This window comes from Lissotriton vulgaris, chromosome 4_1, assembly GCF_964263255.1.
Source record: "Lissotriton vulgaris chromosome 4_1, aLisVul1.2, whole genome shotgun sequence".
Taxonomy (NCBI): domain Eukaryota; kingdom Metazoa; phylum Chordata; class Amphibia; order Caudata; family Salamandridae; genus Lissotriton; species Lissotriton vulgaris.
The window spans coordinates 1,016,898,408-1,016,916,411 of NC_141691.1; positions in this window are offsets into that span (position 1 = coordinate 1,016,898,408).

Sequence of the window (18,004 nt, forward strand, 5' to 3'; positions counted from 1 at the left end):
ACCTACAAGCCGTCACCACCGCCTGCTGGTTTGCACATTGGTCAAAGCTAAGGCCGCCTGCTGTTTCTGCACTGATGGCTCGAGCTAAGGGCGCCTGCTCTTATCCCCCCCCCCCCCCTACTGTCTGACGGACAGGTGCTGGCTCTTTGGACAGGCCTTCCTTCCTTTCTTCGTGATGTTCACGAAGGGGGAGAGGTGCTGATCTCCGAGGCACATATGATGCCACAGTGCCTCTCTTTGCAGGTGCCCAATTAAAAGCCTCTCTGGTAAACAATTAATTGTGCGGTGCATTTAATGTTAAAACCAAGCATTGATTGGTAATGAATAACGATCTCATCTTTACGCTTTTGTTGAGGAGCAGCAATTTCTTTTTGGGATTCACTTGTTGTTGTTGAATTTTCTCAAACAGAAAGATTTAAAACTTTCTCGAGTGGTTTTCCACCGTTTCCTTCGTGACAACACTCTGCGATCTGCTGCACCACCAACAAGCAGTGTCCTCTGGAACAGAAAGTACGCGCTGGCGCCAAAATAATAGTGGCCTCTATTCGTAAATAAAACAGCATAACTATCAAGGCTTCAGATTGCAATGTCTGACATTTTCATACTTTCAGTGTGAATATGAGTTACATTTCAACGATTATGAATGACACTTTCTCACAAGCAAATCAAGCAATGAAGACGAGGGAAACATAAATATCAGAAATTACATCTATTTAAGCAATGAGAAACTTATGGGCCGATTCCCAAAGGTAATCTTAGACAAAGGTCTAACTTTATGACTTTTAGTATTTACAGAGATCGTTTGCGAGTCGTATCTTTACATCCGCAGGTGGGCCGGATTCTGCACACATGGGCCGTACTATCCGCACCCTGGCCGTACTCTCCGGCGTCATGTTGTACCATGGTGCATCTTTTGCGCCGCCGCTGCGTCACAAAAGTGACGCAACGGCGGCGTAAAAGCAGCGCAAGGGGCTTGTAAATCTACCCCAAAGTGTCTATATTGTAAAGAAACCAAATATACATAGCTTCATGTTGTTAAATAACTAAAAAAACTAAGATATCTGTGCTTGTTGTAGGAAAAATGGCCACATAAAATGCCGCAAAATTGCCGCTAAATTTCCATATTTGTGCCGCTAAATTTCCATTTTTGTGCCGCTAAATTTGCTAATCCATGCCGCTATATCCTGGGGGGTCTGTTTATGAGAGTAGAAAGACCACACCCTCTTCTATCCCAGTAGAAAGGACCATCTGCCATCTCAGTTGTTTTTTCTTACTGATAGTAAGACACCTGTGTGTGTGGGTCTTTCAGAGGAACCCCAAATGATGAAGGGCAGTTCCGAGAGGTGACTGATGAGTGTCCTAGACCATCCGCAAAGGTTGCTTATTGAATCGTTTTTATTAGAGTCAGTCTTTTGAGTTTAGTGCCGGGGTTTATCTGCACCTCTACTATACATTGGTTAGACCCTCTGGTACTCTTGTGTTATTAAGGCAATTGACTGCACACATGTCCTACTTGTGCCCCCTGCCGACACCGCACAGAATTACCTCAACAGAAAACACATGCATTCCATCAATGTGCAGGCAATAGTGGACCACCGGGGACTCTTCACCAATGTTGTCGCCAACTACCCAGGCAGTGTGCATGATTCCTACATCATCCAACAGTCCATCATCAACCAGCGCTTCCAGGATGGCACCTAGGGAAATGCACTGCTCGTTGGTAAGTACCAAATGAACACACCACACACCTCAACTCCACAATCATGCAACTCACAACTCTGGGAATGCACACGTTGCAAACTCACATACAACATGCCAAACAACATGCCCACCCACCATACATGACAGCACAATGTACTGCGGTAACCTGGGCTAGCCATGTAGATGCGCCATCAATGGCATGGCACCTCAGCCACACATTAGCAGAATGTGGGGAGATGTGGGAACCGAAGGAGGCAAGTGACCCATGAATGAGAATGTACACAATGCCAAGTGTGGCATGGATGTGTTGGCCAGACTGCAGTATGCAGACCACACACATATCCATGTCAAAATATACTGCTGGTGGTGGTAATGTTGTGTACAGTGGACGCAACCATATCACCCCAGCCAGTGGGAAAGATCGCGGAAATGTAGCTTGTTACATTCCCCCTGTAAGCGTGTGCAGAGTGGGCTGGCCCAGCCTATGCCAGGCTAGCATAGGGGTGTGAATAAAAAGCACATAGCCCTGGGTGTGGTTCTCTTCCCGAATGGCCTCACCCTGCCACGAGGCCGACGTCATGAGCGGCAGTGACTGCGATCCTGTGTGCCTGCCGCAGCCCGGACTGCTGGTCCCCGAACCAGTCTTGTCCGCCCCTGTGCATCCAGGCCTACTGCTCACCTGCCGACACTGACGTATGTCACGGAGGGCCCACCAAGCTCCAAGCCCTAGGTCGGCGACCTTGGCAGCCTCCTCAGACCATCAGGCCTCCGCGAGCCAGGCCCACAGTACTCCTTTCTCGTTGACGTATTCCACCGGCATACACAGCGGACCAGTAGGTCAAACATTTGGAACTGAGTCTTGATTACACAATGGCAGAGTACATATTTTATGGCAGAGTTGATATCACTATACTCACTTCGATGTGGTGCCAACAACTCTATGCATAGCATTCCAACCACAGGTGTCTGTGGCCCTTGCTGACTTCTGCCTTCAGCCTACACTGTGGTCCAGCAAACCTGACACCGATCCAATACAGTCCAAGCAGGACATGGCATTGTCTCAGGCTGCACACCCGCTCAGCTCTGGTGCCTCTACCTCCGTTAACCACAAATCATCTCCACATGCCATTTCAACGTTGTGTGTTAGAGATCCAGGAGGTGCTGGCTGAACAGCGGTTGACCCGCACTGACCGCTGCCTCCGGCCCACACTGCAGTCAAGTGAGTCACACATTTGGAACTGAGTTTTGATTTCTTCATGGCAGAGTTCATATCACAGTACGCAAGGAGACAAGTAAGAGGAAGAAACGGTTCAGTACAGAGAAAAAAAGGATCTCCATTACGGAGGTGATCGAACACTACCAACAACTGCACTGGTGCAATTAACTCGCATCGCAAGCCGACGACACATGGCTGTGGGCCACTGCTGACCGCTGCCTTCGGCACACACTGTGGTCGAGTAGGTCACACAATTGGAACTGTGTCTTGATCTTTTCATGGCAGAGTTCATATCATTGTACAGTCCTCATCGCAGACAGCATCTCCTTCCAGCTTTGGTGCCACTGACTCTGTGCCACGCAAGCCATGGATGCTCTGGTTGAACTATTGTGGCGTCTGAGGCTATGGCCTAGGGGATGTCTTTATCATCATGTAGCTGATACTGACATGGTGGTAAAAAGGAGTTTGTAGCAATCTACTCCTCCATTTGCCTGTTTCTGCTTGCTTCTGCCCTCTGCATCATGCTCTAGAAGGACACCGTCCACTGTCCCCGTAACACTCCACCACATTCTCATTGGACATCAATGAGGACCCGCTCAGCTCTCGTGACCTTACCTCGGTGCATCACAAGTCACCGTCCCATGGCCGTTGTACCTGTGCCGGCACAGTGCATCCAGGGCCACTAACTCTGTGCAGCTTAAGTCATGGACACTTGCTGTTTGAACTTTGAACTCCTGATTGTCTGATCACTGTTATAGTTGTTGCCAGCACCAACCTACCCCTGAGGGGTGGCTTACACTACCCAACACCTATCCTGGACAGGAGTCACTGGACATGTGACCCTGGCAATAAAAGGTGCCAGGCGCACGTGCCTGTAGCCAGTTCCACAAACTATCTCAGTGTGTCCTTGTGGTCATTATGTATGCATGAGGGCCCATGCCATACCACATTACATTGTGCTGTGTACAGCGGGTGCAACCTTGTCACCTCAGACAGTGGGGTAGACCTGGGACATGTAGCTGTGTCGGACCCCCTGTGAGCGAAAGCGGAGTGGACTGGCTTATGACAGTACAGTGTAAGGGTGTGGTTATTCAACACATGGCTCTGGGCGTGGTTAAGTTTAGGCCTTGCCTAGGCAGTACCAAATGCGTGTGTCTCTGTTGTAGTGTCTGTGCCACCCATCCCGCAATGGCCAATGTTGCTATGTAGCATGCCCCCGGAGTGCGGCCTCGGCTGAGGGGTAAAAGAGGGAGCACAAGCCAGCTCGGGGTCAGGGATAAGACATGCCGACTGTTGTGTGTGGCACTATTACTCCAGCATAAGCCAAAGGTCTACCCTCAACTGCATGGTGAGTCCAGCCAGGCATTAACTATACATCTGTGTCCGCCCTGTCCTTACCATAGGCCTACACACACATGGCTGCCCACCTTTAGCGCACAATATCACTGTGTTGTTGTCAAGCTTGTGGACATGCGCAGACAGGCATGACAATGGTGTGCCTTAGGGGTGCAAGTGATGCAATCGCGCTGCACGCACTAGTGAATAGGCTCTGGGGGAGGGAGGAGCGGCAGTGAGGCTATGTAATACACATTGGTGGCGCTCATTTGCAGCAAGCAGTTCATGTCATATAGGAATCACTAAGTCACACATATCACACACCAATGAACCACTGAGCCTGCCAAGACATCATGCAGACCCAACAATTGACTCATGTCTCTCAGCACTGTCACAGGTGATCAAGGATATGCACTCTGCGCTTTCAGGATGACACCCCTCCGAGCCCCGAAAACACTGGCAGTACAATTTCATCCACAAAAGCACCAGGGGCATTGTGGAACGCACATTTGGTGTGTTGATGTCATATTTCAGGTGCCTGGACATTATAGATGGAATGCTCCTGTACAGCCCAGACATCGTGTGCAAGATGATCGTTGCATTTTGTGTGTTGCACAACATTTGTGTATGTAGAAATGCCCCATGGATATAAGTGCCTGATGCACTCGATGATGATGAGGTCGGTGGACCTCAACCCACTGCAGCAGCAGCAGGAATAGCCCATAGGAACACCATCATTGACAATTTTTTCACATGAGCATGTTACTTGTGACAGTCTTTAGCAATCATGGGACAGTACAAAATGACCACAGGCACAGCATGTGCAAATAATTGCATTTCAAGACACATTCCATGAGTGCATGTCACTCATCTGTAGAAGCACATCACTCAAACAAGTGTGAGTGTGACATGTAGTGCAAACATTTTATAATTTTTTAATGGATGGTGGGTGTGTCACCTCTGTGCAGAGAGGCTGTTTCGGGTGTCACATATTCTAACTGCCAGTTTTGAGTATCACAGTTAGTATGGAATCCCATTCTTCTGTGTTTCACATGTGTTCCAAATCATTCCATATTGGTTGTCATTTTTGACCTACAAGTGACAACAGGGGTGAGATATGTACCACCATAATGCAGGGATGCACCCTGTGAATCAAGTCCCACAACATGGGCAACAGGTACGTAAGGGAGAGTCACTGCCTCTACATTCGTCCATGCTTTCATAATTGATTAATCATGGACATGACACGTCTGTGGGCAGGAGGTGTTGATTGTCCCTCTGCAATGTGAAAGGGAGATGCGGTTTCACAGTGTGTTCCATGTATGTTCCATGTATGTTGCCACACAGTAGCGGTCGGTAGTGGGAGTAGCTGCTGGATGGTGACGTGGGGAGGGGTAGGGTGGGAGGTAGTAATCTCTGGATTACAGAGGATTACAGATAAGTAAAGATATAACTAATTAAAATGAATTTCGTTGCGCCATTGTATGCAGTGCACACAAGAAAATTTGTTTTTTAAATGTATTTGTTTACTTACCTGTAATCCTCCTTAATCCATAGATTACTACCCTCCACCCTGCCCCTCCCCCTCCCCAGGGCACCGCCCGGCAGCTACTCCCACCACCGACCGCTACTGTTTCCGCATTGGCGCAGTTTGCGTATAGACTGCATGTCAATGTACATTGTGACTGTTTGTGAGGAGATGCCTATTTGATAAGGAAAAATGGTCATTTGTTCTACGTCACGGATGTTGGTTTGTCCTCATACATTGTCATCTCACGCTTTTTTTACTATGCTTTTATGGTGCATTTTCCCGCATGACTAGTGGGAATTGTAGGCCTGTCGCTGGTTATAGCTGATTTGGGATTCACGATTGGCCTCATCGCTACTATTTTTGCGTTCGTGTTTCGTGTTTTTTCGGCGTCGCGTTAATTTTAACGTAGTCATTTGGCGTGTTATCATGAGACTATCGCATGGTTCCGTGTGTTGAGAATACAATGTTAACACAGCGTCATTTTCCAGCAATAGACTGCGATGTGAAGAGTTGCGTTAAGCACATTTTGCTGTAATTATCACATGTTCTTGAGAATTCCCGAAGTACCTTCATTCTCAGGATGTAAACATCAGTCGTCATGCAGGAAGAAAGTGTGATCTTTGGAGGGAGTAAAAGGACTGGGTAACACATCAGCATTCAAAAGCGAGTAGTACACTAGAATGAAAAAATAAACAACCTGGGAAGAAATCTTGCACTTGATAACATGTGCATATGTGTTTAGGAAGCAGTTTCTAAGGTGGCAGCAGGCTGCCTAGAAGGTTCTTGATTGGGGGAGGCATTGCACTTTAAGGTGGGTGGCAGAGTCCACCAACATCAGGTATCAACGAGACCCCCATGAGCAGTTTTCATTGTGTGTTTTCATTTAAAAAAGCACCTCTGAATCAAAGGTTTGTAAAAATACAGGACAAATCTACGCCGATGTAAAGAGTTTTCTCACTTTGTTGAATATCCCCTCAAAAATAATGTTTTCAAAAGAGTTGTGCCTGTAGTTGTGTGTAGAAGCAGGGCCTACTATTTCAATTTTTCAACAATTTTAGCAATTCTTTCCCTGTCTGGCTTCCACAGTATATGTCATGTAAGGAGATGTAGACTTCCAATATAAAAAACAAAGTATAAAAAAAACACACCTAAAACAGGTTATTTTGCTGTAAGTCAGCATTCTTTCCTTTAGCAATGCAAGGTGGGTGAGGAGTTGCAGTATATCAGAAACTGAATTTATAAACCTAACTTGATCATCTTCTGAAGAATTTATGAATCATGGTTAATAACCAGCTTTAGGCACGTCTGAGGGAAGAATCACATTTTGAAACTACAAAGGTCGACTAAATTGCTTGCGGGAAATGGCCCTGCATTCCATTGAATCTAAAAAATCCCGATTGTAGATTCCAAGTCCGAGGTAACAGTATTTTGCTCCTTTACTATAACAAGGGCTGCACATTCGTATCCAAATAAATGGTCCATTGAGTTAGACCCTCACAATTAAAAAAAATAGAACCTATTGTGTTTATCATGATTTTCAAATCTAAAAAGGATATTGTAATGTATCTGTGAATTCTTTATTATCCATCATATTTTATAAGTTAAAAACAAACTCTTTAACGCCCTGTGGCAACGCGATATTTTCTTTCTACCATTTCAGAAATAAGCTCGGGTGTTTGGGATTTTAATGGAGGAGAGCAGCTGAAGGCCATAAGAAATGTTGTTGAAAAATCAAGAAGGATTTTTCATTTCTCTTTTATATTTTGCTTGTATCCCATGCAATGACATATCAATCACAAAATCTTATCAAATCCATCCATCCATCCATCCTTCCTTCCTTCCTTCCTTCCTTCCTTCCTTCCTTCCTTCCTTCCTTCCTTCCTTCCTTCCTTCCTTCCTTCCTTCCTTCCTTCCTTCCTTCCTTCCTTCCTTCCTTCCTTCCTTCCTTCCTTCCTTCCTTCCCTCACTTTCTTTCATGCAGGGATAATAGAGGGACTAGTAATCAGTGAAAAATAGCGAATGATGCCCGTTTTTATTGAGGACAAGTTGACACTTTTGGAGTGGGGAAAATCTAGGGCTATTTGTAAGTTAAGCTACAATCAAGGAATCACAATAGTCTCCATCTAGATATTGTTATTATGATTAAAATATGACTGAGGCTATGTGTATTATTACCAGTAACAGCAAGAGGATCACAAAAATAAAATCATAATATTACTAGTTGTCCCTCACATGTGAATACAGAACATATTGAGCTATCACACCTTCTAAATGCCTGTATTAATCCAGAAAAAAGACATCCAAAAAAGATGGCAATATCAACTTATTGGACATTGTGTTTGTGTACCAGAAGAGAGGTCTACTTATTTATCTGGTTTTGCATCAGTCTTGGTATTAGAAGGCTTTTTCACGTGATGCAATGCAACGACGCATAAGCAATGGTCAGAGGAGAGTTAAAGTGCTGAATCTAAGAATTGTTTTGGCACTGGCTTCTTTACACCAACAGAATAATCTCTTCACTTGTGGAGCTTTTTTGGGATGAGAGTGTGCCTTATTCAAATGGCCTCTACTATCTTTCTACTAGTACAGTCCATTTCCGGATTACCCATTTAAAAGAGGAAGATGCAAGATGAGAGTGATGTGATGAACAATAAGTATCAATTACTGGACTGTACCAAGATCGCTCATCCTAGGTTTTTCTATCCTAAATGTCACCAAGAGCTAATGGCCTAATGGGTTATACAATATATATATATATATATATATTTATATATTGCTTTCTCTTCGCTCGACACCACTCACGCAGCATCACAGTCGATTCCAGACTGTTCTCCATACGAATAAGTCAGACCCAGTATAAGGTGCAGTGATTTTAATCCAGTTTACAAAATAAAACCCAGCAAGCCCGCATGACGCGTTTCGCCTCTAGCCAGAGGCTTGATCACATGATACATTGCTTGACATAGATGAGGGTATTTATGGAGCACAAAAAGGGGGCAGCACTGTATAATCCTGGCCTGCCTGCAATTAACCCCTTGCTTTTCATTTTCTTAATATAGCAGATGACGCTCGTTTGTAAGAATAAAGGACATAGTGCCCTAGTTTGGATGACACTTCTTGGTCGTGTAAATGTGCAAAATATATACGTTGTGCAAAAGCATGCAATTTATAAATTATCTCAATATATACAAAACTGTACATTATAAAAGACATGGGAAAATATATTATGTATATAAACATGCATAAACAACAATTCATTATCATTGTAATATATACATTATCTACAATAAAATACAAAGTGTCCATATATTTTCTTCCATAAAATTGCTTCCGAAGTACAAATATTATTTAGCAAAAAATTAATTTGCACAAAAACTATCGAGTTCTGTAAAACTTCAATAAAATTTGTACAAAAAATACACGACCAATAGATGAACCATATCTATATACAACCAAGAGGCACCAATTACTTTCAGAAAAAAAGGGCGGATACAAAAACGATCTAATTGCATTTCATTGTGTAAAAGACAATCTTCGCAACATTTCATGTAAACTCCAAATCAATACCAAACACTCCTCCTCAATGGTTTCCCATAAACCCTATGTGCAAAAAGTGCAATTATGTAATTAATTATTCTTGATCTTCTATATGTTTATTTTTAAAAAATCATGGAAAGAAGGGAAAATGTGGGAGGGGGTTATTATATATTCTTGTGTATCCTCACATAATTTACGATGTTAAAATGCTAATTCCCATTGGAAGACAGTATTCATTATTACTAAAAACTCATATTATCAAGGAGGTATGGACTCTACAGTATCTGAAACAATTATTTGGACTCAGGTATGCTCAGTTGGATATCTACAAACGTTTTTAAATCTTCACTTGCATTAAGGCCCCGTGGGGTCTTACTGTCAAGTTCTATTATATACCTGGTCTCCAATAATCGGAGCTGGGCATCTCTGTCTCCTCCTCTCTTAAGTGGCATGACACAGTCAATGGCATAATATGATAGGACTGAAAGGTCACTGTTGTGCAGACTTTCAAAGTGGTGGGCCACTGGGTATGTTTGGTCTTTCCCCACAATGGCCCTGATGTGCTGTAGTACCCGTTTGTGTACCGGCAGGCGGGTGCTGCCTACATACCGGAGATCACATGGGCACTGTAGCACATATACTGCAAATTCAGTTCTGCAAGACATGCGTTTTTTAACCAGTACGGGCTTGATCTTAAAAGGCACCATGTATTGGGTTTTATTACACCCATTCTTGCATGCCTTGCAGACAGTGCATTTTTTGAACCCTCCTCCGAGGGCACCCCATGTATCAGAAACCGGCCTTTCGAGGATTAATTTATCTCCCATCGAAGTAGATTTTCTAAAAGTGATGTTAGGTTTATTCAATACATATTTCCCAATAACAGGATCCCCTGTTACTAGGTTCCAATTTTTATAGAAAATTCGCCGAATCTCCTTATGCTGTCTGCTATATGTAATGATGACCCTGAGTTTTATCATGTTTTCTTTTGTTACCGGAACACTGGGTTTCTCTTTAATTGCTAAAGCCTCTTGTCTAGTTATAGATGCTGAACGGTTAATGGCTTTTTGGATGGTTTTGATAGAGTAGCCCCGGGAAAGGAAACATGCCTTACTTTCTTCTTGTGCTTTAATACATTCTGCATCTGTGCTGCTTATGCGCTTGATCCGCAACATTTCCCCGAAGGGAATGCTGCTGATCAAGTGGTAAGGATGCTGACTACAGGCATGTAATACCGTATTCCCTGCGGTTGGTTTCCTGTGTAACCTGGTGGCTATTCCAACGTCTGTTATATACACTTCTGTATCAAGAAAAATCACAGACCTGGCATCTATGTGTGAAGTGAATTTTAAATTCAGGTCGTTGTTATTAATCTCTCTGATAAACTCTTGGGCTTGTTCCAATGATCCTTTCCAGACCATGAATAGGTCATCAATATACCTTAGATATATAGGTATATGTTCCTGTGTGATGTGACTGAGAGTGTTGCCGATATATATATATATATATATACATCTATATCTATATCTATATATATTGCCTACTGGCGGTCGCCAGTAGGTAGTTAAAGCTAGGACCTAGTTTTCATAGGAAATCAGCAACATTCTATTTGGAATAACTTTGGCGGCGGTTGATGAATCTTTGTGAAATTCTCAAAGAAGATGGGGCGCTCCGCTCGTTCCTTGAATGTTTCGGGTGATTAGTGAAGCGGGGGCTGAGAAAAAAGGGGGTCCCAAAATGTGTTTTCCCCATGCAATTTTCCTTAGGGACCGTTAGACACGGCTACAATACGAACTGCTGAACGGAATTACACCAAATTTGGCAAAAAGGTAGAGTTTTGTTCATAGATTATGCTTTTTGTTAAATGGTGTAAATCTGTTCAGTAGTTCCTGAGAAAATCAAAAGTAAAATCATAGATAGATTTGCGAAGTCGTACCGTATGTGTACCATCCGAGGCACAAGAAAACTGAAAAAAAAGTGCGCAAAAGGTGCAAAGGGGGGAGGGTAGAAACACCCTGACCCCCTAGGCCTGCTCAGGGAGTCCCACAAAGACCCCCAAGGCCCCCCAATTTTCTTTTTTTTTAAACTGCAGAATACGCGTAGGGTACCTGGCGATAAAAAAAAATGTGCATATTTTAAAAAAATGTTTTAGCCCCCGGGGGACACAATCCCAGAGGCAATTGACTGTTTGTAAAGGGGGCCCAGAGGGGCCCCCCTGCCACGGGGACTGCCACCGCTGGGGCTTATTTTAAAAAGGTGGGGGCTCTGAGGCCCCCCAGCCCCGGGGACCACCACCCCTGGGGCTTCTTTTATTTGTAATATTGGGGGGCCCAGAGGGGCCCCCCAGCCCCGGGACCACCACCCCCCTGGGCTTCCATGAAATGTATGCGGGGAGGCTCACAGCCCCCCGCAGCCCCGGGGACCGCCACCCCCCGGGGCACTAATATTCAAAATAGGGGGGTCCCCAGCCCCGGGGACAACCACCCCCCAGGGATTTGAACTGTTGGGAGGGGGGCTACGTGGCCCCCCTCCTGGAGCCCTTGATGGCCCTGGGGACTGCCACCCCCCAGGGCCGGCTCCTGCAGTGTCCCGGGGTGCCTACTCCCGGGACTCTGCTGTTTGCTTTGGTAGGGAGGGAGACTCGCGGCTCCCGCCCTACCATAACAAATTGCTTTGGTTTTTTTGAAATAGAGAGCAGGAAACCTGCTCTCTCTTTCAAAAATCAAAGCAGATTGCTTTTCTGCATGAAAAGCAATGCCGGCTCCCGCAGGATGCGGGGAGCCGGCAAGGACCGTGGGGGGCTTGGGGAACCCCCTTGGCCCCCAACGAGGAGGGCCTGGCCCAGGGGATGGGGTCCCTGGGCCAGAAGTAGCCCGGGAGGGGGGCCACGCTGCCCCCTCCCAAAAAAAATAAAATAAAAAAATGGCCGGCCCAGGGGGATGGGGTTACCGGGGCCAAATTTGGCCTCATGAGGGGGGCAAAGCAGCCCCCCTCCTAATTAAGACATTTTTTTTAAAAAAGGCCCATGCCCTTGGGTATGGGGTCCCCGAAGCAGAGTATGGCCTTGGGAGGGGGGACACGCGGCCCCCTTCACGATTTTTTTTAAGTAAAAATCGAGGGCAGGTCCTGGGGGATTGGGTCCCCAGGGCCCAAAAAAAAGTAAATTTTAAAAAAAACGGGGTCGAGAGAAGGCCACGCCCCCTCCCTGCACCTCTTTGCAAACACGCCCCCTGGCGCGTTTGCAGAGGGGGCACTAATTCCCCTTGCACACTGGGGGTCCCTGGGGGCCAACTAGCCCACCAGGATCCTCCAGTATGGGCCAGGGGGCTGCGTTGCAGAGAGGTGTAAAAAGGGGCATGGCCTCAGAACACTTCTCTGCTACATAGCCCCCTGGCGCATACTGGAGGTTCCTGGTGGGCTACTTGGCCCCCAGGGGCCCCCAGTGTGCAAGGGGAATTAGTTCCCTCTCTGCAAACGAGCCAGGGGGCTGCGTTGCAGAGAGGTGTAAAAATGGGTGTGGCCTCATTACACCTCTCTGCAACGCAGCCCCCTGGTGCATACTGGAGGTTCCTGGAGGGCTAGTTGGCCCCCAGGGATCCCCAGTATGCAAGGGGAATTAGTTCCCCCTCTGCAAACGCGCCAGGGGGCTGCATTGCAGAGAGGTGTAAAAAGGGGAATGCCCTCATTAAACCTCTCTGCAACCCAGCCCCCTGGCGCATACTGATGCCAAACTACGAATTCCGATTTACTCACCCGTTATCAGGAGAGACCTCAGTGCTGCATCTTTCAGCCCACTACTGATCCTGAAAAGTAATTCTAACCGTACTTACAGTAACTTGAATTTCCTTCCAAAGGCTAAAATCGACTGGTTTCACATGGAAATTCTTTTAAGTGTGGAGTTTTTAACTTTAAAAAATTCCTCTAAAATCAATCGAACTACGAATTCCGATTTACTCACCTGTTATCAGGGGAGACCTTAGTGCTGCATCTTTCAGCTCACTACTGGTCCTGAAAAGTAATTTTAACCATACTTACCAGTAACTTGAATTTCCTTCCATAGGATATCATTGCCTGCTATATATATATATATATATATATATTCACTGAAAAAACCATAGGTTTCACACCAGTTATAGTTAGCTGGAAATTTTACTGATATAAAACCATTGAAATTCCCACGTTATAGTTAGTCGGACTCACTATAACTTGCGCGTGCAATGCACTGCTGATGACATCACATATTACATCACTCATGACATGGTCAGTGACATCACTCATGACATCACTGATGACACCATCCAGTGAATGTGTGTCTTTCTGAAAAATAAATATATTTTATATATGTATATGTTAAGGTCGATGGAAGAATAAATGTTTAAATAAGTGTCTAAATGGATGTTTTTTTAAAAAACTTGATTGGTTATCTGGCTTATTAAGTGTATCTTAGTGAATACATATATTAGCGAGTAATGTTTAAATATTAAATATATGTATTAGTGTTTTACTTTGTGTATAAGTGGCTGCATGGGTTGGTGAGTAGCTACATGTGTGTGTATATAGGTTATTAGATGTTTTTTAGTATCAGTATGAGTGTCTGTATCGTTTGGTGGGGCTGTTACTTAGCACATAGATGCATCAATGACTGACTCACTGTTTGTATGTGTTTTGAAGACAGCATATGTGCAGTAATGTATGGGTGGATGATTGTGTATATGTGTGTGTTAGAGAGTGAATGCCTCTCTCACTAGTGTCTTTATGAGTAACTACATATGTTTTAATCTTGTATATATGAGCATTGATGTATATAAGTAAGTATATGTGAGAGTGAGAGATTGAAAGAGTTCCTGTTTAAATAAGTATGTGTTTCTATAAGTGATTGTTTAAGAGAGTAAGTATGTGTAAGTTTCCTTAGAAGTAATGTGCTAATGTGTGTATAGTTGTATATGCAAATAAATGGATGTTTATTAGTTTATTTGCATGTGTGAGTATATGTATGAGTAAGTTTTTGATGACTGTCGGTGTGTAACAGAATGAATAGGGGTATCACTACATATGATGAGTGAGAATATGTATGAGTGAATACATAAAACTGTTGGTGAATGTGTGAATTTGTATATAGATGGTGAAATTACTGAATTGGTTGTTGTAACTAGTATGGGTATATGCACTTTTTTGAAAATGTTAGTTTCTATTTTTCAATATGTGTTTCAAAGTTTACTTTACAGTGAGAGGAGGTCTGTCACTGTGTCACAAGGATGGTGTCATCAGTGATGTCATGAGTGATGTCACTGACCATGTCATGAGTGATGTAATATGTGATGTCATCAGCAGTGCATTGCACGCGCAAGTTATAGTGAGTCCGACTAACTATAACGTGGGAATTTCAATGGTTTTATATCAGTAAAATTTCCAGCTAACTATAACTGGTGTGAAACCTATGGTTTTTTCAGTGAATTTAATAGGTTTTTTAAATGCTAATTCCTAACTATAACTGGTGTGAAACCTATGGTTTTTTCAGTGAATTTCATAGGTTTTTTAAATGCTAATTCCTAACTATAACTGGTGTGAAACCTATGTTTTTTTCAGTGAATTTCATAGGTTTTTTTAATACTAATTTTTAACTTTTTGTAGGGCTTCATACCTATGTACGTTTTATTGAATTTCTAAGCTTATTTTTTCGCAAATGTCTTTACCTGAGAAAGGTATGTTTTTCTAAAAATGAACCCTATAATGTATATTAAGATACTATTTTTATTTTAAAATAGTTTTTTCCTTTTTTTTTTATATTTGACTCTGGAGCGCTCCCGGTGCGCATACCGATAAACGCCCGGGTGCGCGCACCGTCAGCGCATCAACAAAAAAAAAGAAAAAAAAAATAATGAAGGAGTGACCATAAGAAATGGGGACAGAGAGAGTGGTGTTAAGAGAAAGAGAGCTAAAGGGAGGAACACAGAGGGACTGTGTAATAGATAGTAAGACAGATAAAAAGTGTAAGAGGAAATAACTGAGAAAAAAAAATGAATAAGGGAGCAAAAGAAAAGAAGAAATAGGAAGAAGACAAAAGCAGAGGTTCCGGGAGAATGTAAATGGATGATGAAAGTAAAAGGAAGGACAGTTAAGCATGTGAATGACAGGTAGTGACGGAATGAAAGAAAAGGAATAGTAGTGATGGAGGGATAGTAAATAGCAGTGAATATAAGCAAAGAGGGGTGAAACAGGGTACATGTAAGTGAATAAGGGTAAGACATGGGGAATAATACAGCGAAAGAAGAAAGAGAGTAAAAGAAGGAGTGTCACAAAGGAACTAAGTGAACCAGTAAAAAAGGTAAGTGAAGGAGTGTGCATAGACAGAGGTACTGAAAGAAGTTGAATGTGGTAGGAAGTAAACATGGAAGAAAAGAATAAGTGAGAAAAGCAAAGTAAGGAAACAGGGGTGAGGTAGGGTGAGAGAAAAATAGTGAAAATAAAACCAAAGATGATAACAAAAAAGATTTTGTAAACACACTTACCATATAATCAATGCAAACTTGTATCTATGAAAGATAAAAGAAAAAACACGTTATAATTACTTAAAAATATATAATAAAATAGAAGCAACAGTTCATGAGATTTAAAAATCTACAAAAGTTTACTAAGAAATGATGCAATAGTGAAGGATACAAAAACAGAAAGAAAGTAATGTAGAAAGAGAAAAAAAAAGGAAAAAGAAATAGAAAGAAAACAAATTCCTAAAGATAAATAAGATACTAAAAGAATGTAAGATATCAAATCAAAATCAGTAAAGATAAGAAAATAAAAGAAAAATGAGTGAAAAGGAGAGAAGTCTGATTGAGAAACTATAAATAAAAAAGAGGAATAGAAGATGATTGAGAGTGAGTGAAGTAAAGTAACAGAGTGAAGGGATGAAAGGAATGAAGTTAGTATAGAACGATGGATAAAACAGGAGTGAGAGAGTAAGTACACAGAAAGACAAAAGGAAGAACTAAGTGAACTACAGTACAATGGATGCGAAAGAAAAAAAATGGAGAAAAAGAAAGAGAGGGTTAGGAAACTAAAGCAGTGGTACTGTGAGAATATGAAAAAGATAAAAAGTGGTGGAAGGAACAGAGGAAATGCAGACAGTTCCTATTAGATTAAGAAGTTGTGAATGAAGTGCACTAAAGAAACAGCGATGAAAAAAGAGTGTAAATTAGTAAAGAGAGGTAAATAAGGGTGAAAAAGAAAATGAGTATAAGACAATGTGAACACAATATAAATTACACAATGCAAACTACACAATAACTTCTACAATATGTTACATTATTTATTTTTGCTGTTCTCAGAATATATTGAATTTCACTTAAATTAGTGAGATCAAAGTCTTCATCATATAACAGCGGGAAAAAAAAAACACAATCTAAAAGATTGTGTTTAAAAAAACCCATTCAAACATACAGCTCATATAAGTACACTAATCTTTGATTCACTTACTTTTCCGTGAGACCAAATTGCAGATAGTGAAGGTCCTTTTGGTGGAAAAAAGTCTGCTGTGCTCTATAACTTCCATTTCATCGACTTCCTATGAAAAAAGATCTAACAACATCATATGTTACACTTTCCTCACGGCCAATTTGTGTCAGATATATCAGTATTTTTTACTTTGAGATCCACTTAAAGTATCTACATGAGATTGCAGATAGTGAAGGTCCTTTTGGTGAAAAAAAGTCTGCTGTGCTCTATAACTTCGATTTCATCAACTTCCTATGAAAAAAGATCTAACAACATCATATCTTACATTTTCCTCACGGCCAATTTGTGTCAGATATATCAGTATTTTTTACTTTGAGATCCACTTAAAGTATCTACATGAGATAAATAATTTAAAATATTAGATTAACTAACTAACTAACTAACTTTTATTAACTATTCCCGTCTTCAAAGGCCAATTCCCTTTACTAAAACTTTGGTTTTAAAAACACTAGATAAGAATTTGTAGAGTCATAAGGCAAACGTTGTTTATAAGTTAAATGAGAATCATTGCAGTAACTCCATCCATTTTCAGATTTTAAGTAGCATGTATAATGTCCTGAGGTGGTCGAAGATCCATCATGATAAATAATAGCTTCAGTTGTAAAGGTCCTTCCAGAAATTGATAACTGAGAAGCCACAAAATTTTTGATAGAAGTTGTCAATTTAGTTCCATCAGGTCTACATCATTGGAAAACTAAAATAATATACTGCCCATACCTTTGTATAAATAATGTGGACAGCATTGTACAGTTACATTGGGTACACACCATATTATGATCTGCTGCTTTAACTAGATTTTTAAAAGACACTGATTTACAGTCTGGTAAAGTCAAATATGTAAATCTTTCAGTGTCTATTCTAGTAGTACTTGATAAACTACAATTGTGGCAGTCATGCTGCCATTGATAAGAAAGACTGAAAAGATTATCTACATCTACACCTTCATCTTCCAAAACACCAAACATATACATTAAAAATTCCTGACAATCCTGCTGAATGTTCTGTGAAAATTTATCTTGACCAGAACACAAATCTAAAATATTTCGAATTTCTGTTACACTTTCTATTTGTGCTGTAACACTGCTACATTTCTGAAACACAGAATTCAATAAACCACACAATCTTTGATCCCGATTTTCAACAATCTGTTCTTGTAAACTTTTAAGAAAAAAAAC